Below are 25,578 nucleotides of genomic sequence, written 5' to 3' on the forward strand. Positions count from 1 at the left end.
TCTTTCATGGATGAAACCAACTGGGAAAAGAGCCGTTCTAACCTGGGGACCATGATGTCTTTCCCTAGTCTACACAGAAACAGCACACTGAGGGAGAGGAGCTGCTGGCGTTTGGTAGCAAAACCTCCTATTCTGAAGGGAAACATTTCGTTGTAAGCGGGTGGATTCAGCCTTGCCACATTTTCTCAGCTGGCTATAAAGGAGGGCACTGTGTTGGCAGACTTACTTTAGGCACTGCTTCCCAGGCCGAAAACTTTGCTTTCATTCCTTCGGTGGCACATTGGCTCAGAACTGCCCTACCCCAAGGATACAGGGTTGTGCAGCCCGATTAGTTGAGATGTCTTTCTGACTCTGTCATGGATGAAACCAAATGGGAAAAGAGACGGTCTAAGCTCGGGACCATGGTGTCTTTCCCTAGTCTACACAGAAACAGCACTCTGAGGGAGACGAGCTGCTGGCGTTTGGTAGCAAAATCTCCTATTCTGAAGAGTATCATTTCCTTGTAAGAGGGTTGCATTAGCCTAGCCTCATTTTCGCAACTGGCTATAAAGGAGGGCAGTCAGTAGGCCTCACCCTTCAAGCCCACTCCAATTTCATAGAGAAAACACCAGGCCTCGGTGTGCTTTCCTGTGGCAAGGAAACTTTTCTTTCATTCCTTAGGTGGCATATTGACTCATAACTGCCCTACCCCATGGATTCCGGGATGTGCAGCCCGATTAGTTGACATCAGCCCTTCTGGCTCTTTCATGGATGAAACCAACTGGGAAAGAGCCCTTTGAAGCTGGGGACCATGGTGTCTTTCCCTAGTCTACACACAAACAGCACTTTGAGGGGGGAGAGCTTCTGGCGTTTGGTAGCAAAACTTCCTATTCTGAAGGGAAACATTTCGTTGTAAGCGGGTAGTTTCAGCGTTGCCACTTTTGCTCAGCTGGCTTTAAAGGAGGGAACTCTGTTGGCAGACATACTTGAGGTCCTGCGTCCCAGGCTGAAATCTTTGCTTTCATTCATTAGGTGGCACATTGGCTCAGAACTGCCCTACCCCAAGGATACAGGGATGTGCAGCCCGATTAGTTGAGATCAGCCCTTCTGACTTTTTCATGGATGAAACCCACTGGGAAAAGAGCCGTTCTAAGCTGGGGACCATGGTGTCTTTCCCTAGTCTACACAGAAACAGCACTCTGAGGGAGACGAGCTGCTGGCGTTTGGTAGCAAAATCTCCTATGCTGAAGAGTATCATTTCGTTGTAAGAGGGTTGCATTAGCCTGGCCACGTTTTCTCAACTGGCTATAAAGGAGGGCAGTCAGTAGGCCTCACCCTTCAAGCCCACTCCATTTTCATGGAGAAAACACCAGGCCTCGGTGTGCTTTCCTGTGGCAAGGAAACTTTTCTTTCATTCCTTAGGTGGCACATTGGCTCCGAACTGCCCTACCCCATGGATTCCGAGATGTGCAGCCCGATTTGTTGAGATCAGCCCCCTGGCTCTTTCATGGATGAAACCAACTGGGAAAGAGCCCTTTTAAGCTGGGGACCATGGTGTTTTTCCCTATTCTACACACAAACAGCACTCTGTGGGAGGAGAGCTGCTGGCGTTTGGTAGCAAAACCTCGTATTCTGAAGGGAAACATTTCGTTGTAAGCGGGTAGATTCAGCCTTGATACATTTTCTCAACTGGCTATAAAGGAGGGCAGTCAGTAGGCCTCACCCTTCAAGCCCACTCCAATTTCATAGAGAACACACCAGGCCTCGGTGTGCTTCCCTGTGGCAAGGAAACTTTTCTTTCATTCCTTAGGTGGCACATTGGCTCCGAACTGCCCTACCCCATGGTTTCCGGGATGTGCAGCCCGATTAGTTGAGATCAGCCCTTCTGACCCTTTCATGGATGAAACCCACTGGGAAAAGAGCCGTTCTAAGCTGGGGACCATGGTGTCTTTCCCTAGTCTCCACAGAAACAGCACTCAGAGAGCGAGTAGCTGCTGGTCTTTGGTAGCAACATCTTCTATTCTGAAGAGAATCATTTCGTTGTAAGCGGGTTGCGTCAGCCTTGCCACATTTTGTCAACTGGCTATAAAGAAGGGCACTCTGTTGGCAGACTTAATTGAGGTCCTGCGTCCCAGGGTGAAAATTTTGCTTTCTTTCCTTATGTGGCACATTGGCTCAGAACTGCCCTAACCCAAGGATTCAGGGATGTGCAGCCTGATTAGCGGAGATCAGCCCTTATGGCTCTTTCATGGATGAAACCCACTGGGAAGAGAGCGGTTCTAAGCTGGGGACCATGGTGTCTTTCCCTAGTCTACACAGAAACAGCACTCTGAGAGAGAGGAGCTGCTGGCGTTTGGTAGCAACATCTCCTATTCTGATGAGAATCATTTTGTTGTAAGCGGGTTCCGTCAGCCTTGCCACATTTTCTCAACTGGCTATAAAGGAGGGTACTCTGTTGGCAGACTTACTTGAGGTCCTGCGTCCCAGGGTGAAAACTTTGCTTTCTTTCCTTATGTGGCACATTGGCTCAGAACTGCCCTACCCCAAGGATACAGGGATGTGCAGCCCGATTAGTTGACATCAGCCCTTCTGGCTCTTTCATGGATGAAACCCACTGGGAAAAGAGCCGTTCTAAGCTGGGGACCATGGTGTCTTTCCCTGTCTACACACAAACAGCTCTTTGAGGGAGGAGAGCTGCTGGCGTTTGGTAGCAAAACCTCCTATTCTGAAGGGAAACATTTCGTTGTAAGCGGGTAGATTCAGCCTGGCCACATTTTCTCAGCTGGCTATAAAGGAGGGCACTCTGTTGGCACACTTACTTGAGGTCATGCATCCCAGGCTGAAATCTTTGCTTTCATTCCTTAGGTGGCACATTGGCTCAGAACTGCCCTACCCAAGGATACAGGAATGTGCAGACCGATTTGTTGAGATCAGCCCTTCTGGCTCTTTCATGGATGAAACCCACTGGGAAAAGAGCCGTTCTAAGCTGGGGACCATGGTGTCTTTCCCTAGTCTACACAGAAACAGCACTCTGAGGGAGACGAGCTGCTGGCGTTTGGTAGCAAAATCTCCTATGCTGAAGAGTATCATTTCGTTGTAAGAGGGTTGCATTAGCCTGGCCACATTTTCTCAACTGGCTATAAAGGAGGGCAGTCAGTAGGCCTCACCCTTCAAGCCCACTCCATTTTCATGGAGAAAACACCAGGCCTCGGTGTGCTTTCCTGTGGCAAGGAAACTTTTCTTTCATTCCTTAGGTGGCACATTGGCTCCGAACTGCCCTACCCCATGGATTCCGAGATGTGCAGCCCGATTTGTTGAGATCAGCCCCCTGGCTCTTTCATGGATGAAACCAACTGGGAAAGAGCCCTTTTAAGCTGGGGACCATGGTGTTTTTCCCTATTCTACACACAAACAGCACTCTGTGGGAGGAGAGCTGCTGGCGTTTGGTAGCAAAACCTCGTATTCTGAAGGGAAACATTTCGTTGTAAGCGGGTAGATTCAGCCTTGATACATTTTCTCAACTGGCTATAAAGGAGGGCAGTCAGTAGGCCTCACCCTTCAAGCCCACTCCAATTTCATAGAGAACACACCAGGCCTCGGTGTGCTTCCCTGTGGCAAGGAAACTTTTCTTTCATTCCTTAGGTGGCACATTGGCTCCGAACTGCCCTACCCCATGGTTTCCGGGATGTGCAGCCCGATTAGTTGAGATCAGCCCTTCTGACCCTTTCATGGATGAAACCCACTGGGAAAAGAGCCGTTCTAAGCTGGGGACCATGGTGTCTTTCCCTAGTCTCCACAGAAACAGCACTCAGAGAGCGAGTAGCTGCTGGTCTTTGGTAGCAACATCTTCTATTCTGAAGAGAATCATTTCGTTGTAAGCGGGTTGCGTCAGCCTTGCCACATTTTGTCAACTGGCTATAAAGAAGGGCACTCTGTTGGCAGACTTAATTGAGGTCCTGCGTCCCAGGGTGAAAATTTTGCTTTCTTTCCTTATGTGGCACATTGGCTCAGAACTGCCCTAACCCAAGGATTCAGGGATGTGCAGCCTGATTAGCGGAGATCAGCCCTTATGGCTCTTTCATGGATGAAACCCACTGGGAAGAGAGCGGTTCTAAGCTGGGGACCATGGTGTCTTTCCCTAGTCTACACAGAAACAGCACTCTGAGAGAGAGGAGCTGCTGGCGTTTGGTAGCAACATCTCCTATTCTGATGAGAATCATTTTGTTGTAAGCGGGTTCCGTCAGCCTTGCCACATTTTCTCAACTGGCTATAAAGGAGGGTACTCTGTTGGCAGACTTACTTGAGGTCCTGCGTCCCAGGGTGAAAACTTTGCTTTCTTTCCTTATGTGGCACATTGGCTCAGAACTGCCCTACCCCAAGGATACAGGGATGTGCAGCCCGATTAGTTGACATCAGCCCTTCTGGCTCTTTCATGGATGAAACCCACTGGGAAAAGAGCCGTTCTAAGCTGGGGACCATGGTGTCTTTCCCTGTCTACACACAAACAGCTCTTTGAGGGAGGAGAGCTGCTGGCGTTCGGTAGCAAAACCTCCTATTCTGAAGGGAAACATTTCGTTGTAAGCGGGTAGATTCAGCCTGGCCACATTTTCTCAGCTGGCTATAAAGGAGGGCACTCTGTTGGCACACTTACTTGAGGTCATGCATCCCAGGCTGAAATCTTTGCTTTCATTCCTTAGGTGGCACATTGGCACAGAACTGCCCTACCCAAGGATACAGGAATGTGCAGACCGATTTGTTGAGATCAGCCCTTCTGGCTCTTTCATGGATGAAACCAACTGGGAAAAGAGCCGTTCTAAGCTGGGGACCATGGTGTCTTTCCCTAGTCTACACAGAAACAGCACTCTGAGGGAGAGGAGCTGCTGGCGTTTGGTAGCAAAACCTCCTATTCTGAAGGGAAACATTTCGTTGTAAGAGGGTAGATTCAGCCTTGCCACATTTTCTCAGCTGGCTATAAAGGAGGACACTGTGTTGGCAGACTTACTTTAGGCACTGCTTCCCAGGCCGAAAACTTTGCTTTCATTCCTTCGGTGGAACATTGGCTCAGAACTGCCCTACCCCAAGGATACAGGGTTGTGCAGCCCGATTAGTTGAGATGTCTTTCTGACTCTGTCATGGATGAAACCAACTGGGAAAAGAGACGGTCTAAGCTCGGGACCATGGTGTCTTTCCCTAGTCTACACAGAAACAGCACTCTGAGGGAGACGAGCTGCTGGCGTTTGGTAGCAAAATCTCCTATTCTGAAGAGTATCATTTCCTTGTAAGAGGGTTGCATTAGCCTAGCCTCATTTTCTCAACTGGCTATAAAGGAGGGCAGTCAGTAGGCCTCACCCTTCAAGCCCACTCCAATTTCATAGAGAAAACACCAGGCCTCGGTGTGCTTTCCTGTGGCAAGGAAACTTTTCTTTCATTCCTTAGGTGGCATATTGACTCATAACTGCCCTACCCCATGGATTCCGGGATGTGCAGCCCGATTAGTTGACATCAGCCCTTCTGGCTCTTTCATGGATGAAACCAACTGGGAAAGAGCCCTTTTAAGCTGGGGACCATGGTGTCTTTCCCTAGTCTACACACAAACAGCACTTTGAGGGGGGAGAGCTTCTGGCGTTTGGTAGCAAAACTTCCTATTCTGAAGGGAAACATTTCGTTGTAAGCGGGTAGTTTCAGCGTTGCCACTTTTGCTCAGCTGGCTTTAAAGGAGGGCACTCTGTTGGCAGACATACTTGAGGTCCTGCGTCCCAGGCTGAAATCTTTGCTTTCATTCATTAGGTGGCACATTGGCTCAGAACTGCCCTACCCCAAGGATACAGGGATGTGCAGCCCGATTAGTTGAGATCAGCCCTTCTGACTTTTTCATGGATGAAACCCACTGGGAAAAGAGCCGTTCTAAGCTGGGGACCATGGTGTCTTTCCCTAGTCTACACAGAAACAGCACTCTGAGGGAGAGGAGTTGCTGGCGTTTGGTAGCAAAATCTCCTATTCTGAAGAGACACCTTTCGTTGTAAGCGGCTTGCATCAGCCTTGCCACATTTTCTCAACTGGCTATAAAGGAGGGCAGTCAGTAGGCCTCACCCTTCAAGCCCACTCCAATTTCATAGAGAAAACACCAGGCCTCGGTGTGCTTTCCTGTGGCAAGGAAACTTTTCTTTCATTCCTTAGGTGGCACATTGCCTCCGAACTGCCCTACCCCATTGATTCCGGGATGTGCAGCCCGATTAGTTGAGATCAGCCCTTCTGGCTCTTTCATGGATGAAACCAACTGGGAAAAGAGCCGTTCTAACCTGGGGACCATGATGTCTTTCCCTAGTCTACACAGAAACAGCACACTGAGGGAGAGGAGCTGCTGGCGTTTGGTAGCAAAACCTCCTATTCTGAAGGGAAATATTTCGTTGTAAGCGGGTAGATTCAGCCTTGCCACATTTTCTCAGCTGGCTATAAAGGAGGGCACTGTGTTGGCAGACTTACTTGAGGCACTGCTTCCCAGGCCGAAAACATTGCTTTCATTCCTTCGGTGGCACATTGGCTCAGAACTGCCCTACCCCAAGGATACAGGGTTGTGCAGCCCGATTAGTTGAGATGTCTTTCTGACTCTGTCATGGATGAAACCAACTGGGAAAAGAGACGGTCTGAGCTCGGGACCATGGTATCTTTCCCTAGTCTACACAGAAACAGCACTCTGAGGGAGACGAGCTGCTGGCGTTTGGTAGCAAAATCTCCTATGCTGAAGAGTATCATTTCGTTGTAAGAGGGTTGCATTAGCCTGGCCACATTTTCTCAACTGGCTATAAAGGAGGGCAGTCAGTAGGCCTCACCCTTCAAGCCCACTCCAATTTCATGGAGAAAACACCAGGCCTCGGTGTGCTTTCCTGTGGCAAGGAAACTTTTCTTTCATTCCTTAGGTGGCACATTGACTCCGAACTGCCCTACCCCATGGATTCCGAGATGTGCAGCCCGATTTGTTGAGATCAGGCCCCTGGCTCTTTCATGGATGAAACCAACTGGGAAAGAGCCCTTTTAAGCTGGGGACCATGGTGTTTTTCCCTATTCAACACACAAACAGCACTCTGTGGGAGGAGAGCTGCTGGCGTTTGGTAGCAAAACCTCGTATTCTGAAGGGAAACATTTCGTTGTAAGCGGGTAGATTCAGCCTTGATACATTTTCTCAACTGGCTATAAAGGAGGGCAGTCAGTAGGCCTCACCCTTCAAGCCCACTCCAATTTCATAGAGAACACACCAGGCCTCGGTGTGCTTCCCTGTGGCAAGGAAACTTTTCTTTCATTCCTTAGGTGGCACATTGGCTCCGAACTGCCCTACCCCATGGTTTCCGGGATGTGCAGCCCGATTAGTTGAGATCAGCCCTTCTGACCCTTTCATGGATGAAACCCACTGGGAAAAGAGCCGTTCTAAGCTGGGGACCATGGTGTCTTTCCCTAGTCTCCACAGAAACAGCACTCAGAGAGCGAGTAGCTGCTGGTCTTTGGTAGCAACATCTTCTATTCTGAAGAGAATCATTTCGTTGTAAGCGGGTTGCGTCAGCCTTGCCACATTTTGTCAACTGGCTATAAAGAAGGGCACTCTGTTGGCAGACTTAATTGAGGTCCTGCGTCCCAGAGTGAAAATTTTGCTTTCTTTCCTTATGTGGCACATTGGCTCAGAACTGCCCTAACCCAAGGATTCAGGGATGTGCAGCCTGATTAGCAGAGATCAGCACTTATGGCTCTTTCATGGATGAAACCAACTGGGAAAAGAGCCGTTCTAAGCTGGGTACCATGGTGTCTTTCCCTAGTCTACACAGAAACAGCTCACTGAGGGAGAGGAGCTGCTGGCGTTTGGTAGCAAAATCTCCTATTCTGAAGAGAAACATTTCGTTGTAAGCGGGTAGATACAGCGTTGCCACTTTTGCTCAGCTGGCTATAAAGGAGGGCACTCTGTTGGCAGATTTACTTGAGGCCCTGCTTCCCAGGCTGAAAACTTTGCTCTCATTCCTTAGGTGGCACATTGGCTCAGAACTGCCCTACCCAAAGGATTCAGGGATGTGCAGCCTGATTAGTTGAGATCAGCCCTTCTGGCTCTTTCATGGATGAAACCAACTGGGAAAGAGCCCTTTAAGCTGGGGACCATGGTGTCTTTCCCTAGTCTACACACAAACAGCTCTTTGAGGGAGGAGAGCTGCTGGCGTTTGGTAGCAAAACCTCCTATTCTGAAGGGAAACATTTCGTTGTAAGCGGGTAGTTTCAGCGTTGCCACTTTTGCTCAGCTGGCTTTAAAGGAGGGCACTCTGTTGGCAGACATACTTGAGGTCTTGCGTCCCAGGCTGAAATCTTTGCTTTCATTCATTAGGTGGCACATTGGCTCAGAACTGCCCTACCCCAAGGATACAGGGATGTGCAGCCCGATTAGTTGAGATCAGCCCTTCTGACTTTTTCATGGATGAAACCCACTGGGAAAAGAGCCGTTCTAAGCTGGGGACCATGGTGTCTTTCCCTAGTCTACACAGAAAGAGCACTCTGAGGGAGACGAGCTGCTGGCGTTTGGTAGCAAAATCTCCTATGCTGAAGAGTATCATTTCGTTGTAAGAGGGTTGCATTAGCCTGGCCACATTTTCTCAACTGGCTATAAAGGAGGGCAGTCAGTAGGCCTCACCCTTCAAGCCCACTCCAATTTCATGGAGAAAACACCAGGCCTCGGTGTGCTTTCCTGTGGCAAGGAAACTTTTCTTTCATTCCTTAGGTGGCACATTGGCTCCGAACTGCCCTACCCCATGGATTCCGAGATGTGCAGCCCGATTTGTTGAGATCAGCCCCCTGGCTCTTTCATGGATGAAACCAACTGGGAAAGAGCCCTTTTAAGCTGGGGACCATGGTGTTTTTCCCTATTCTACACACAAACAGCACTCTGTGGGAGGAGAGCTGCTGGCGTTTGGTAGCAAAACCTCGTATTCTGAAGGGAAACATTTCGTTGTAAGCGGGTAGATTCAGCCTTGATACATTTTCTCAACTGGCTATAAAGGAGGGCAGTCAGTAGGCCTCACCCTTCAAGCCCACTCCAATTTCATAGAGAACACACCAGGCCTCGGTGTGCTTCCCTGTGGCAAGGAAACTTTTCTTTCATTCCTTAGGTGGCACATTGGCTCCGAACTGCCCTACCCCATGGTTTCCGGGATGTGCAGCCCGATTAGTTGAGATCAGCCCTTCTGACCCTTTCATGGATGAAACCCACTGGGAAAAGAGCCGTTCTAAGCTGGGGACCATGGTGTCTTTCCCTAGTCTCCACAGAAACAGCACTCAGAGAGCGAGTAGCTGCTGGTCTTTGGTAGCAACATCTTCTATTCTGAAGAGAATCATTTCGTTGTAAGCGGGTTGCGTCAGCCTTGCCACATTTTGTCAACTGGCTATAAAGAAGGGCACTCTGTTGGCAGACTTAATTGAGGTCCTGCGTCCCAGGGTGAAAATTTTGCTTTCTTTCCTTATGTGGCACATTGGCTCAGAACTGCCCTAACCCAAGGATTCAGGGATGTGCAGCCTGATTAGCGGAGATCAGCCCTTATGGCTCTTTCATGGATGAAACCCACTGGGAAGAGAGCGGTTCTAAGCTGGGGACCATGGTGTCTTTCCCTAGTCTACACAGAAACAGCACTCTGAGAGAGAGGAGCTGCTGGCGTTTGGTAGCAACATCTCCTATTCTGATGAGAATCATTTTGTTGTAAGCGGGTTCCGTCAGCCTTGCCACATTTTCTCAACTGGCTATAAAGGAGGGTACTCTGTTGGCAGACTTACTTGAGGTCCTGCGTCCCAGGGTGAAAACTTTGCTTTCTTTCCTTATGTGGCACATTGGCTCAGAACTGCCCTACCCCAAGGATACAGGGATGTGCAGCCCGATTAGTTGACATCAGCCCTTCTGGCTCTTTCATGGATGAAACCCACTGGGAAAAGAGCCGTTCTAAGCTGTGGACCATGGTGTCTTTCCCTAGTCTACACAGAAACAGCACTCTGAGGGAGAGGAGCTGCTGGCGTTTGGTAGCAAAACCTCCTATTCTGAAGGGAAACATTTCGTTGTAAGAGGGTAGATTCAGCCTGGCCACATTTTCTCAGCTGGCTATAAAGGAGGACACTGTGTTGGCAGACTTACTTTAGGCACTGCTTCCCAGGGCGAAAACTTTGTTTTCATTCCTTCGGTGGCACATTGGATCAGAACTGCCCTACCCTAAGGATACAGGGTTGTGCAGCCCGATTTGTTGAGATAAGCCCTTCTGACTCTGTACATGGATGAAACCAACTGGGAAAGAGCCGGTCAAAGCTCGGGACCATGGTGTCTTTCCCTAGTCTACACAGAAACAGCACTCTGAGGGAGAGGAGTTGCTGGCGTTTGGTAGCAAAATCTCCTATTCTGAAGAGACACCTTTCGTTGTAAGCGGCTTGCATCAGCCTTGCCACATTTTCTCAACTGGCTATAAAGGAGGGCAGTCAGTAGGCCTCACCCTTCAAGCCCACTCCAATTTCATAGAGAAAACACCAGGCCTCGGTGTGCTTTCCTGTGGCAAGGAAACTTTTCTTTCATTCCTTAGGTGGCACATTGGCTCCGAACTGCCCTACCCCAAGGATACAGGGTTGTGCAGCCCGATTAGTTGAGATCAGCCTTCCTGGCTCTTTCATGGATGAAATCAACTGGGAAAGAGACGGTCTAAGCTCGGGACCATGGTGTCTTTCCCTAGTCTACACAGAAACAGCACTCTGAGAGAGAGGAGCTGCTGGCGTTTGGTAGCAACATCTCCTATTCTGAAGAGAATCATTTTTTTGTAAGCGGGTTGCGTCAGCCTTGCCACATTTTCTCAACTGGCTATAAAGGAGGGCAGTCAGTAGGCCTCACCCTTCAAGCCCACTCCAATTTCATAGAGAAAACACCAGGCCTCAGTGTACTTTCCTGTGGCAAGGAAAATTTTCTTTCATTCCGTAGTTGGCACATTGGCTCAGAACTTCCCTACCCCAAGGATTCAGGGATGTGCAGCCCGATTAGTTGAGATCAGATATTCTGGCTCTTTCATTGATGAAACCAACTGGGAAAAAGCCATTCTAAGCTGGGAACGATGGCGTCTTTCCCTAGTCTACACAGAAAGAGAACTCTGAGAGAGAGGAGCTGCTGGCGTTTGGTAGCAACATCGCCTATTCTGAAGAGAATCATTTCGTTGTAAGCGGGTAGATTCAGCCTTGCCACATTTTATCAACTGGCTATAAAGGAGGGCACTCTGCTGGCAGACTTACTTGAGGCACTGCTTCCCAGGCTGAAATCTTCGCTTTCATTCCTTAGGTGGCACATTGGCTCAGAACTGCCCTACCCCAAGTTTACAGGGATGTGCAGCCCGATTAGTTCAGATCAGCCCTTCTGGCTCTTTCATGGATGAAACCAACTGTGAAAAGAGCCGTTCTAAGCTGGGGACCAATGATGTCTTTCCCTAGTCTACACAGAAACAGCACTCTGACGGAGACGAGCTGCTGGCGTTTGGTAGCAAAATTTCCCATTCTGAAGAGACAGCTTTCGTTGAGGGCGGCTTGCATCAGCCTAGCCACATTTGCTCAACAGGCTATAAAGGAGGGCAGTCAGTAGGCCTCACCCTTCAAGCCCACTCCAATTTCATAGAGAAAACACCAGGCCTCGGTGTGCTTTCATGTGGCAAGGAAACTTTTCTTTCATTCTTTAGGTGGCACATTGGCTGAGAACTGCCCTATCCCAAGGATTCAGGGATGTGCAGCCCGATTAGTTGAGATCAAACTTTCTCAATCTTTCATGGAAGAAACCAACTGGGAAAAGAGCCGTTCTAAGCTGGGGACCATGGTGTCTTTCCCTAGTCTACACAGAAACAGCACTCTATGAGAGAGGAGCTGCTGGCGTTTGGTAGCAAAACCTCCTTTTCTGAAGAGAAACATTTCGTTGTAAGCGGGTAGATTCAGCATTGCCACATTTGCTCAGCCGGCTATAAAGAGGGCACTCTGTTGGCAGACTTACTTGAGGCCCTGCTACCCAGGCTGAAAACTTTGCTTTCTTTCCTTAGGTGGCACATTGACTCAGAACTGCCCTAACCCAAGGATTCAGGGATGTGCAGCCCGATTAGATGAGATCAGCCCTTCTGGCTCTTTTATGGATGAAACCAACTGGGAAAGAGCCATTCTAAGCTGGGGAACATGGTGTCTTTCCCTAGTCTACACACAAACAGCACTCTGAGGGAGAGGAGATGCTGGCGTTTGGAAGCAACATCTCCTATTCTGAAGAGAATCATTTCGTTGTAAGCGGGTAGATTCAGCCATGCCACATTTTCTCAGCCAGCTATAATGGAGGAAGTCAGTTGGCAGACTTACTTGTGGCCCTGCTTCCCAAGGTGTGATACGACCTGTCGCCTGTTTCACCCCAAAATGACGGCTTATGGTATGTTAAAATCCCTGGGATGGAAAGTTCCTACCTAACCCTTGCACAAGCACAAGCATATTGGTCATTGGTCAAAGACTTTCCCCACAAGCTGAGCACGTTTGGTCCCATCTAGCTTCCGAAGGTCGAGTTTACCTAGCTAGGAATCAAACTTCAGGAAATGTACTCAGGTTGCTGGCGACTGCAAGTTGTTTCACCAGGCAGCCCAAATCCATTACACCTAATTGTATTTTCCAGGGGCAGAGCAAATGGTGTCAACTTACAGGCCTCCAGCCTGGGAGGGGCGATGTACATTTTCTCCATGGGAAACAATCCCATGCCTTCAGTGAGAAAAGCCTCTATGTCTCTTTTCTTCGGCAGCCCAGGGATAGCGTCAGTTCTGAAATTCTTCCGAAGGAGCAGAGTCAGAGCACCTTTGGACCACAGAGCAGGTGCAGCCCAGAACATGGACTGTTCCTGGCCTGAGAACCACCCCCCTGCCCAACGCTGCTTTGGGGTACACACGTGTAGAGGAAGTGTGTTGAATTCTGCTGCGTGATAACTTCTCCGGGCCACGTAGTGTGAACGCAAGTAGAGTGGCCCTACATCTCATCCCAGTTTCCTGTGTAAGTTGTACAAGGCAAACTCCCTGCTTGAATCCCTGGGTGGGGTACGTACCCTCCAGAGAAAGATGGATGCTTGGGACCCAGGGCTGGTATCTAGGTTAATGTTCTGTGCATCCACTTCACAGCTGTTCTCTCTATGTGGGTCCGAAAGGCTTTTGCAAGTGTTTCCTGAGAGGGTCGGAAACAGGAAAGTAACCCACAGGCCTACGAAGATGCCACTTCTCTCCAGCAATAAAGCTACCAGCCTCAGACACTTGGGTTCTCTTTGGTACATGAAAGAACACTCTGCTTGGAAGGTTCTACCACACAGTTTGAGAGTCGCACTTCCACTGCATCCTAGGATTCCAAGTGTTGCCATGCCATCACAATGTCCAATTCTTAGGCCTATGACTACAGAGTGTCTGGCAGCTCACAAAGAGACCTTAGGAATGCAGGCTTTTTGGCTCGTTCCACCGAGGAACCAGCTGCTCCAGATCCTCTGTCATTATGTATTTCATGTCAGAATATCTCTGGGCGCCCTCATTCCTCCTGCACATAGTAAGACACAAACGGAATTTCCCTAAAGGGAAGAAACCTTCTGAGTCCGGCAGAGAGGCAGTCTCTCCCACTCAGCATTCCCACACGGCTGAGCTCAGGGTATGGGACCGAGAGAGGGAGAAAAACAGCTGTATCCCCGAGCTTTTCCACAATGTAGTATAGGCCTCACCCTTCAAACCCACGTCCATTTCATAGAGAAAACACCAGGCCTCGGTGTGCTTTCCTGCGGCAAGGAAACTTTGCTTTCGTTCCTTAGGTGGCACATTGGCTCAGGACTGCCCTACTCCAAGGACTCACGGTGTGCAGCCCGATTGGTTGAGATCAGCCCTTCTGGCTCTTTCACGGATGAAACCAACTGGGAAAAGCGGCATTCATAAGCTGGGGACCGTGGTGGCTTTCCCTAGTCTACACAGAAACAGCACTCTGAGGGAGAGGAACTGCTGGCGTTTGGTAGCAAAATCTCCTATTCTGAAGAGAAACATTTCGTTGTAAGTGGGTTCCATCAGCCTTGCCACATTTTTTCAGCTGGCTATAATGGAGGGCAGTCAGTTGGCAGACTTACCTGAGGCCCTGCTTCCCAGGCTGTGATAGAGACCCGCCGCCTGCTTCAGCCCAAAGGGACAGCTTATGGTATGGTAAAAACCCTGGTATGGAAAGTTCCTACCTAACCCTCGCACAAGCACAAGCATATTGGTCATTGGTGAAAGACTTTCCCCACAAGCTTAACACGTTTGGTACCATCTAGCCTCCGAAGGCCGAGTTTACCTAGCTATGAGTCAAACTTCAGGAAAGGTACTCAGGTTGCTGGCGACTGCAAGTTGTTTCACCCTGCACTTGCACCTTGCCTGTGGCCAATGCATACATACTCTGATGAGGAAGAGACAAGTGATGCAGGTCCTCTAATGGATTTCCCACTTATCTGTAGATGACAACAGAGAAACTTGCCCTTGGAACTTGAGACAGGCTTATGTGCAAGTCTACACAAAATGGAACAGCCGTTTCCTCCTGCCCCCAGGTACACGTTCCGTACTTTGCCTGGGCAGAGGCTGTGAGGCTTTGTTGATCCAGCTCGTGGGAAACGGATATATAAGTTCTGCGAGGAACGAGGATTTCCTTCCCTGAAGCAGCGCCTGTGCTTCCACATCGCCTTTGGCACACGGTGCTTTGAGCGGCGCTCTCAAGGAACTGGAAAGAGCCAAATGGCAGGAATATTAATCACGACGCTTCATGCACTACCCTCACCCTTCAGATACATCTTCCCCTCAGGGAAGTATCCCTGAAGAGTAGTAGAGGCTTACGGTGAGAAACAAGTGCCTGCAAACCTAGGGTGAAAGGCAGGTTTCACTCTGCCGTCTGAAAAATCTTGCCCTGCACGTTGACTGAGATCACGGCGTGTTCGATCCGTATCCAATAGCACGTACAATTCCACAGCTTGGGCACAAAGAGCTGCAGCAGAGCTCGAATGCCCCAGAGCACGTTCAATACTCCTGGTGCCTGCAACAAGCAATGTCGTACACAACACTTTTCGACTATGACTTCCTTTCAAGGAAAGGCCGCAGGGCAGTGTCATTGAATCCGAGAGAGGGAAACACTTGGCTGCATTCTTCAGGTGAGACACAGGTAAAACTGTGCCATCTGAAAAGCTCAGGTTCCCTTTTGGAAGCTCTTCGTTGTATGCGGGACGGGAAGGCCTTTGCTTGTGGTCTGTGGCCATTGCCAGGCTAGGACGGAGGAAACACCGCCTTTCCAACCACGGTTGTTAGCATGCATGGGAGAGAACTCACGCCCTGTTTCAGTCACCTGCCAGCCATACATACACGTCAAGGACAGTGTTCCCAGAGATACCTTCCTGTAAATGGGAGAGAGGAAGTTTGACTGGGCAAAACTCAGCCTTGGCGGGCCCTCTGAACAGCTTGCTCCCTTGATGGCCTATGAGCAGAGAGCATCACGCAGCGTTCGGTGAAGCTCATGGTAGGGCTGACTTTAGGGCTGTCGCCGACACTCCTTGGGCTCTAGCCCTCTCAACCTCCTCCGGCCCTTACTGGCCTTCTCTGACACACCTCAGCGAGTAGAGAGCTTAGGGCGACACATTCATTTTACGATGGGAAGCAGGATTTCACAGCAGTGTGTCAAGCCCTCCGGCCTTCTCTCCTTTGGCAGGCAGAGCTTTTGCACTTCTTGCAAACGCCTCAGCGGAGAGCCCAAAGTATTCCTGATCTCTTCAACAGTGTAGTGCTGCACTAGACCTCAAATATGTCTTCGCTGCGAGATACATTAGAGCGTGTACTCGTTGTTTCTGAAGGTGAGATACGCTTCCCTAAGGGGCTTTCAGGGTGAAACCTGTGGTGAGGGGCCGTCTGCAAGCCCTTGCTATCGCATCCGTCAGCGGCGGTGGTGGCAGTCAATTTCTAACAGCAAATGGAAATATCAGCTCTCCATGTTTACGGACCACACACCACCGTGTGTCAAAGGGAAAAGTCTACCTTTCCTTCAGAGTCCTAAACCTTGAGACAAACATGGTGTGGGTGGCTCCGTTGCAAGTATTTCAGGATACAGGGGGAAACTTCCCATTCTATGAGGGGCGAATAGGATCTGCTTCTTTACTGTCCGTTCAAGTCCATTTCCAGGAACACATCAGAGTCTTTGGTAAAGCTCGTTGTGTGAATGGCCTGAGGAAGAAGGCACTCAGTGCTGCAGTAGGTTGGCTGGCTGATATTCCACGCATGCTACACAGCACCTTGTACTTGCATCTTGCCTGTGGGAAACGCATACCTACTCTGATGAGGAAGAGACTAGCTATTCAAGTCTTCTAATAGATTTTCCACTTATTTGTAGTTGACAACAAAGTAGCTTTCCCATGAAACTTGAGGCAGGCTTGTTTGCAAGTCTACACAAAATGGAACAGCCGTTTCCTCCTGGCCCCAGGGACACGTTCCATACTTTGCCTGTGCGGAGGCTATGAGGATTTGCTGATCCAGCTCGTGGGAAACGGATATGTAAATTCTGTGAGGAACGAGAATTTCCTTCCCTGCAGCATCGCCTGTGCTTCCACTTCGCCTTTGGCACACAGTGCTTCCAGCTGCACTCTCAAGGAACTGGAAAGAGCCAAATGACAGGAATGTTAATCACGACGCTTCATGCACCACCCTCACCCTTCAGATACATCTTCCCCTCAGGGAAATATCCCTGAAGGGTAGTAGAGGCTTACGGTGAGAAACAAGTGCCTGCAAACCTAGGGTGAAAGGCAGGTTTCACTGTGCCATCTGAAAAATCTTGCCCTGCACGTTGACTGAGATCACTGCGTGTTAGATCCGTACCCAATAGCACTTACAATCCCGCCGGTTGGGCATAAAGAGCTCCAGCAGAGCTCGGAGATCCCAGAGCACGTGCAATACTCCTGGTGGTTTCAACAAGCAATGTCGTACAAAGCACACTTCGAATATGACTTCCTTTTAAGGAAAGGTCGCAGGGCAGGGTCATTGAATCTGAGAGAAAAACTTGGCTGCATTCCTCAGTGAGACACAGGTAAAACTGTGCCGTCTGAATAGCATTTGACCTCCAGTTTGCTTGAGCACACTTTGGGTTGCTCACCATCAGGTCGGACTGAATGTGCCAGGTTGTGAAAAATATACGGACGACATCTTTGCACGGATCGTAGGCCAGAGTTGCCTATCCTCTCCTAGTAAAACAAGGAGATAGACAATTTGTGCCGGTAACGGGGCACAAAGGACTTCAAGTTCCCTTTTGGAAGCTCTTCGTTGTATGCGGGAAGAGAAGTCCTTTGTTTGCAGTCTGTGGCCATTGCCGGGTTAGGACAGAGGAAGAATTGCCTTTGCAACCACGGTTTTTAACACACATGGGAGAGACACACGCCCTGCTTCAGTCACCTGCCATCCATACATACACGTCAAGGACAGTGTTCCCAGAGATACCTTCCTGTAAATGGGAGAGAGGAAGTTTGACTGGGCAAAACTCAGTCTTTGAAGGCCGTCTGAACAGCTTGCTCCCTTGATGGCCTTTGAGCAGAGAGCATCACGCAGCGTTCGGTGAAGCTCATGGTAGGGCTGATTTTAGGACTATCACCCACATTCCTCGGGCTCTAGCTCTCACAACCTCCTCCGGGCCTTACTGGCCTTCTCTGACACACCTTGAGGAGTAGAGAGCTTAGGGCGACACATTCATTTTACGATGGGAAGCAGGATTTCACAGCAGTGTGTCAAGCCCTCTGGCCTTCTCTCCTTTTGGGTGCAGAGCTTTTGCACTTCTTGCCACACCTCAGCAGAGAGCCCACAGAATTCCTGATCTCTTCAACAATATAGTGCTGCACTACACTTCCAATATGTCTTCGCTGCGAGATACATTAGAGAGTGTAGTTCTTGTTTCTGAAGGTGAGGTACGCTTCCCTAATGGGCTTTCAGTGTGAAACATGTTGCGAGGGGCCGTTTGCAAGCCCTTGCAATCGCATCCATCAGCGGCTTTGGTGGCAGTCAAGTTCTATCAGCAAATGGAAATATCAGCTCTCCAAATTTCCGAACCACACCCATCCGTGTGTCAAAGTGAAAAGTCTACCTTTCCTTTAGAGTCCTAAACCATTTGAGACAAACATGGTGTGGGATCCTCCGTTCCAAGTATTTAAGGATACAGGGGGAAACTTCCCATTCTAAGAGGGATGAATAGGATCTGTTTCTTTACTGTCCGTTCAAGTCCATTTCCAGGAACACATCAGAGTCCTTGGTAAAGCTCGTTGTGTGAATGGCCTAAGGAAGAAGACACTCAGTGCTGCAGTAGGTTGGCTGGCTGATATTCCACGCATGCTACACAGCACCCTGTCCTTGCACCTTGCCTGTGGGAAATGCATACCTACTCTGATGAGGAAGAGAGAAGCGATGCACGTCTTCTATTGGATTTCCCACTTATTTGTAGATGACAACAAAGAAGCTTTCCCATGAAACTTGAGGCAGGCTTATGTGCAAGTCTACACAAAATGGAACAGCCGTTTCCTCCTGCCCCCAGGTACACGTTTCATACTTTGCCTGTGCGGAGGCTATGAGGCTTTGTTGATCCAGCTCGTGGGAAACAGATACGTAAATCCTGTGAGGAACGAGGATTTCCTTCTCTGCAGCACCGTCTGTGCTTCCACTTCGCCTTTGGCACACGGTGCTTCGAGCAGCGCTCTCAAGGAACTGGAAAGAGCCAAATGACAGGAATGTTAATCACGACGCGTCATACACCACCCTTCATATACATCTTCCCCTCAGGGAAATATCCCTGAAGTGTAGTAGAGTCTTACGGTGAGAAACAAGTGCCTGCAAACCTAGGGTGAAAGACAGGTTTCACTGTGCCATCTGAAAAATCTTGCCCTGCACGTTGACTGAGATCACTGCGTGTTAGATCCGTACCCAATAGCACTTACAGTTCCGCCAGTTGGGCACAAAGAGCTCCAGCAGAGCTCGGAGATCCCAGAGTACGTGCAATACTCCTGGTGCCTGCAACAAGCAATGTTGTACACAGCACACTTCGAATATGACTTCCTTTCAAGGAAAGGCCGCAGGGCAGGGTCATTGAATCTGAGAGAGAGAAACACTTGGCTGCATTCCTCAGGTGAGACACAGGTAAAACTGTGCCTTTTGAAAAGCATTTGACCTGCAGTTTGCTTGAGCACACTTTGTGTCGCTCACCATCAAATCGGACTGAATGTGCCAGGTTGTGAAAAATTTACGGACGACATCTTTTCACGGATCGTAAGCCAGTGTTGCCTATCCTCTCCTAGTAAAACATGGAGAGAGAAAGTTTGTGCTGGTAACGTGGCAGAAAGGACTTCAGTAATGTTAATCACGACGCTTCATACACAACCCTCAGATAGATCTTCCCCTCAAGGAAAAATCACTGATTGGTAGTAGAGTTTTACGGTGAGGAACAAGTGGCCGAAAACGTAGGGTTAAATGCATGTTTCACTCTGCAGTCTGAAACATCTTGCTGTGTACTTTGACTGAGATCACTGCGTTTTAGACCCGCGCCCAATAGCACTTACAATTCCTTGGTCTCCTAACTTACAGACCGCGTCTCTACACGCCTCCTAAGGCAGGTATGTCTTGCAGCACCATAAGAGCCCTGATCAGGGAACCCTGGCAGGTATGACAGTCGGGTAAATTTCTGCTTCTTTTCCCAGCTCCTCCTTCTTTGTGCGATGAGAAGGCCTCTTGCTTGTCTTGGCTGCATTCCTCAGGTGAGACACAGGTATAACGGTGTAGTGTGAAAAGCATTTGACCTCTAGTTTGCTTGAGAACACTTTGTGTCCTTCACCATCAAGCCCGTCTAAATATGCTAGGTTGTGAAAAATTTACGGAGGAAACCTTTGCACGGATCATAAGCCAGAGTTGCCTATCCTCTCCTAGTAAAAATACGGAGAGAGGAAGTTTGTGCTGGTAACGTGGCACAAAGGACTTCAGGTTCCCATTTGGAAGCTCTTCATTTTATGTGGGAAGAGAAGGCCTTTGCTAGTAGTCTGTGCCATTTGCAGGCTTTGGCACCGCAGAGGAAACGCCTTTCCACCCACGGTTGTTAACATGCATGTGAGAGAACACACTCCCTTTTTCAGTCACCTGCCAGATATCCGTACACGTCAAGTACACTGTTTCCAGAGATACCTTCATGTAGATGGGAGAGAGGAAGATTAACTGGGAAGGTTTCAGTCTTGGCAGGCCGTCTGATCGGCTTGCTCTTTTGTTGGCTTTTGAATACAGAGCGTCACGCACCGTTCGCTGAAGCTTATTTTAGTGACTTTTTTGCGGGTCTCGCCCAGTCTCTTTGGGCTACTGCCCTCCGAACCACTCCTGGCCCTTGCTGGCCTTCTCTGAAACACCTCGGGTAGTAAAGAGCTTAGGGCGACACATTCATTTTCTGATGGGAAGCAAGTCTTTAAAAACAGTGTGTAAAGCCCTCTGGCCTACTCTCCTTTGGCACGTAGAGCTTTGGTGCATCTTGCAAATACCTCAGGAGAGAGCACTATGTATTCCTGATCTCTTCAACAGTATAGGCCTGCACTACACTTCAAATATATCTTCCCCTCGAGACACACCAGAGCTTTTAGTTGTCCCTTCTGTTGGTGAGATATGCTGCCTACTAGGCCTTACGGGAGAAACACGTTGCAAGGGCCGTATGCAAGCCCTTCAGTCGCATCGTGTGGTGGCTGTGTTTGCACTCAAGATCAAACAGCAAATAGAAATATCATCTATCCAAGTTTACGAAACACACCCCTCCACGTGTCAAAGGGAAAAGTATGCCTTTTCTTTAGAGTCGAAAACCCTGTTAGAGAAACATGGTGTGGGTAGCTCTTTACCAAGTATTTCAGGGTACATAAAGAAGCTCCCCATTTTACATGGGATGAAGAGGATGTGTTTCTGTATTGTTTGTTCAAGTCCATTTCCAGGAACACATCAGAATCTCCTGTTAACCCCGCAGTGTTACAGCCCTGAGAAAAAAGGCACTCGATGATTCAGTGTCTTGTCTGACATCCTTGCACCATAATCAACCCTGTGCCCACATCTACTTGCACCTGTCTTGTGAGAAACGCACACCCTGACACACAAGATACAAGTGATGCGGTCAGTCTAAATGGCTTTTAGCCTTATTTGATGTTGAAATTACAGAAAGCTTCACCATGAACCTTGAGACAGGCTTATGTGGAGGTCTCCCAAAGAGGTTACTACACCCTCCTCCTGCCCCCAGGAACACTTTCAATACCTTTCATCAACCATGGCTATGAAGCTTTGTTGATCTAGCTCTTCAGAAACGCATTAATTTCTTCTGTTGGAAAGAGCCCTTTATTCCTGGGTGTACCATTCGCCCTTCCGATTTGCGTTTGGCACACAGTGCTTCGGCACCGATCTAAAGGAACCTCAAAAAGCCGAATTACAGGACTCTTAATCAGGATGCTTCATATACCAACCTTTAGATATGTCTTCCACTCAAGGAAAAAACACATGGACAGTGACACTTTCTTACGTTGAGAAAAACGTGGCTGCAATCCTCGGGTGGAGATTCACGTTTCACTCTGCCGTCTGAAACATTTTCACTTGCACGTTGGTTGAGCACACTGCGGTTTTCTCCCCGGCCAATAGCTCCTACAGTACCTGAGTTTTCTAACTTACAGATTGTGTCTCTACACGCATCCTCAGCCAAGTATGCTTTCCATGCCTCGTAACACCCCTGATACAGAAGCTCTGTGGGGGTAGCATGGTACAAATACTTCTGGTTCCTCTGGAAGCTCTTGTTTCTTTGCGGGATGGGTGTCCCATCTCTTGTGCTCTCCGCTCATGCCCGGTGTTCTGCAGAGACATGAGAAAGAAGATACATCCTCAAGGTTACATGCCTGTGAAATAAAACCCTCCCTGACTCAGTCACCCGAGGGGAGTTCCATACACTTTAGGAACACCTTGCCTAACCGTACTTTCCTGTATGTTGGACAAACTCTCTCATGGACTTTGGAGGGACAAGGCTGTCCTTCCAGGAAGTCTGAAAGTTTTTCTGCCTTCATGGACTTTGAATCCACAACTTCTCTCAATTGTTGATACAATTTGAGAAAGGCTTTTGTGCAGGTCTCTCCAAAGCTTCACTAGCTACTCCTCGACGTTACCTAGAGATCCACAACTGGCTTCGACCTTATGTGTGAGACTTCTTGGATCTAGCTTTTGCATACCCCATACATGTTTTCCAGGAGAAACGAGCCTTTCCATCCAGAGTTTGAAGCCTTCTTTCCCCATCGTGTTCGGCACGCAGAGCTCCAGCACAGCTAGGTGATCTTCGAGGAAGAGCAGAATTACAATGGTCTCAAACAAAGAATTTCATACACACCACGCTTCAACGATGACTTCTGCTCAATGAAAGAACACAGGGCAGAGTCGTTGTATCTGAGAGGGAGAAACACTTGGCCTTATTCCTCAGGTGAGACCCAGGTTCCACTGTGCTTTTGGAAAAGAATCTTGACTTCCAATTTGCTTGAACACACTTCGTGCTCCTCACCTTCAAGTCGCACTTAATGATGCTAGCTTCCCCAAAATGTGCAGAACGCATCTTTACACATATCTTAAGCCTGGGTTGCCTACCTCTCATAGTAAAAACACGGATAGAGAAAGTTTTCTGCTGGCAGCGTGGAACAAAGGACTTCAGGTTACCATGGTGAAGCTCTTCATTGTGTATAGGAAGAGGAGGTCTCTGTAGTCTATGGCTTTTTCCAGGCTTTTGGAACTGGTAAAAATAGCCTTTCCATACACGGTTTTTAACACGCATTGGAGATCACACACTCCCTGTTGCAGTTACTTGCCTTAAGCTCCATACACGCCAAGGACACTGTGCCTATAGGTACCTTCATGTAGATGGTGAGAGAGGCAGATATTGACTGGGAAGGCCTCAACCTTTTTGTAGGTCGTCTGAACTGCTTGTTCACTTATTTGATTTTGAACACAGAGCGTCATGCACCGTTCACTGAAGATTTGGAAAGGGCTGAGTTTTGGGGTCTCACCGAAATTCCTTGGGATACTGCCCTCACACTCTCTCCTGGACCTAACTTGCCTACTCTGAAACACCTCGGGTAGGAAACAGCTTGTGAGCAACACATACATTTTCCGATGGGAATCAAGACATTAACTACAGTGTGAAAAGCTTTCTTGCCTTCTCTCCATTGGCACGCAGAGCTTTAGTGTATGTTTGAAACACCTCAGGAAAGAGCACTAAGTATTCCTGATCTCCTCAACAATATAGTCCTAAAGTCCTACACTTCAAATATATCCTCCCTTCAAGACAACCACTGTGCATCATTTCTTCTGATAGCGAGAAACGATTGTGTAGTGGCCACATGGGAGAAACACGTGGCAAAGGGCCATCTGCAAGCCCTTCCAATGGCATCGGACACCTGTGGTTTCGCTCAAGATCAAAGAGCAAATCAAAATATCTGCTTTCCAAGTTTACAAAACAAACCTCTCCACATGTCAAAGGCAAAAGTATAACTTTCATTATGAGTCGAAAACCCAGGTAGAGGAACATTGTGCTGTTAGCCTGGTAACAAGGACTTATGGCTATGTAGGGAAGTTCCCCATTCTACATGGGATGAAGAGTATCTGTTTCTGTAATGTCCATTCGAGTCCATTTCCAGGACCACGTCAGAGTGGCTTGTAAACGGTGCAGTGTTACAGGTCTGAGGAAGAAGACACTCGATGCTTCAGTCTCTTGGCTGACATCCTTGTACGGTAATCAACCCTGTGTCACATGTAATTGCACCTGGCGTGTGAGAAACGCACACCCTGACACAGAAGAGACAAAGGACGCGGACACTCCAAAAGGCTTTCCATCTTATTTGATGTTGAGAACACAGAACGCTTCCCCATGAACCTTGAGACAGGTTTATGTTCAGGCCTCCCAAACAAGTGACTATGCCTTCCTCCTTCCCCCGGGAACATGTTGGGTACATTGCATCAACCATGGCTATGAAGCTTTGTTGATCTAGCTGGTCAGAAACACATACATTTCTTTTGTGAGAAACAAGCCTTTCCTTACCATGTGTGCCGCCTGCCCTTCTGATTTGCCTTTGGCACAAGGCGCTTCGGCGTCTCTCTAAAGGAATTCCAAAAAGCTGAATTATAGTACTCTTAATCAAGATGCTTCATACACCACCCTTCATATATGTCTTCCACTCAAGGAATAAACACCATGGACAGTGGTACATTCTTACGGTGAGAAACACGTGGCTGCAATCCTCAGGTAAAGATACACGTTTCAATCTGCTGTCTGAAACATCTTCACCTTCACGTTGACTGAGCACACTGCGGTTTTGCTCCCCAGCCAATAGCACCTACAATTCCTGGGTTTCCTAATTTACAGAACGCATCTCTACACACATCCTAAGCCAGGTATGTCTTCCATGCATCGTAACACCCTTGCTACAAAAGCTCTGTGCAGGTAGCATGGTACAGAAAAATTCTGTTTCCTTTGGAAGCTCTTCTATATTTGCAGGATGGGAGGGACCCTCGCTTGTGCTCTCTGCTCGTCCCTGTTGTTCAGCAGAGATATGAAAACACCGATACATCCTCATTGTTGCACGCCTGTGAAATGAAACCCTCCCTGCCTCAGTCACTCGAGGTGAGTTCCATACACTTTAGGAACATAGTGCCTAACTGTATTTTCCTGTAAGTGGGAGAAACACACTGATGGACTTAGGAGAGACAAGGCTCTCTTTCCAGGCAGTCTGAAAGTCTTTCCGCCTTCATGGAATTTGAATCCACAACTTCTCACACTTGTCAAAGCAACTTGAGAAAGGCTTTTGTGCACGTCTCTCCAATGCTTCACTAGCTACTCCTCGTTGATAAATGGAGTTCCACACCTGGAATCGACCACATTTGTGATACTTCTTGGATCTAGCTTTTCAGTACCCCATAAATATTCTCTAGAGGAAAGAAGCCTTTCCCTCCAGAGTGTGAAGCCTTCTTTCCTAACCGTTTTGGGCATGCAGAGCTCCAGCACAGCTCAAAGAACCTCAAGGAAGAACAGAATTACAAGCTATCAGATAAAGACCGAGAAAGGATAAGATGTTTATAGCTACTTGTGTCCACATCTCGGTATTCTTAATTCCTGTGTTCAGTGGTGCCTGTGCAGTTATTCCAATCAGGATGCAGCAGCTTTGCCCTCTTGTAGAGCCAAAGCAGTGGTCCCTTATGGCCAGGGTATTTAGCCGGCAATTCTGCCTGATTTGGAAACACAGCCAATGGGCTATACCAGCCATGGAGCACATATTAAATCTCTTCCGAGCAGAAGAGCAAATTTTCACTCCTACCCAACTGCTATGCAAAATCTCCAGTGTTACCCTGTGGAGCATGTCCTACATCCCTGCTGAGGCAGGCAGCCAATTCAGCAGCCCTGCCCAAATGTGGAGCAAATCCTCTGACCCCTCATAACCAGAGGGCTTGAACAATGACCCTACCCAGCAGCAGAAACTAGCATATAGCCCTGTCTGATTGCTGAACACAGCCT

This window comes from Eschrichtius robustus, chromosome 20 (genome assembly GCF_028021215.1).
Source record: "Eschrichtius robustus isolate mEscRob2 chromosome 20, mEscRob2.pri, whole genome shotgun sequence".
Lineage (NCBI taxonomy): Eukaryota > Metazoa > Chordata > Mammalia > Artiodactyla > Eschrichtiidae > Eschrichtius > Eschrichtius robustus.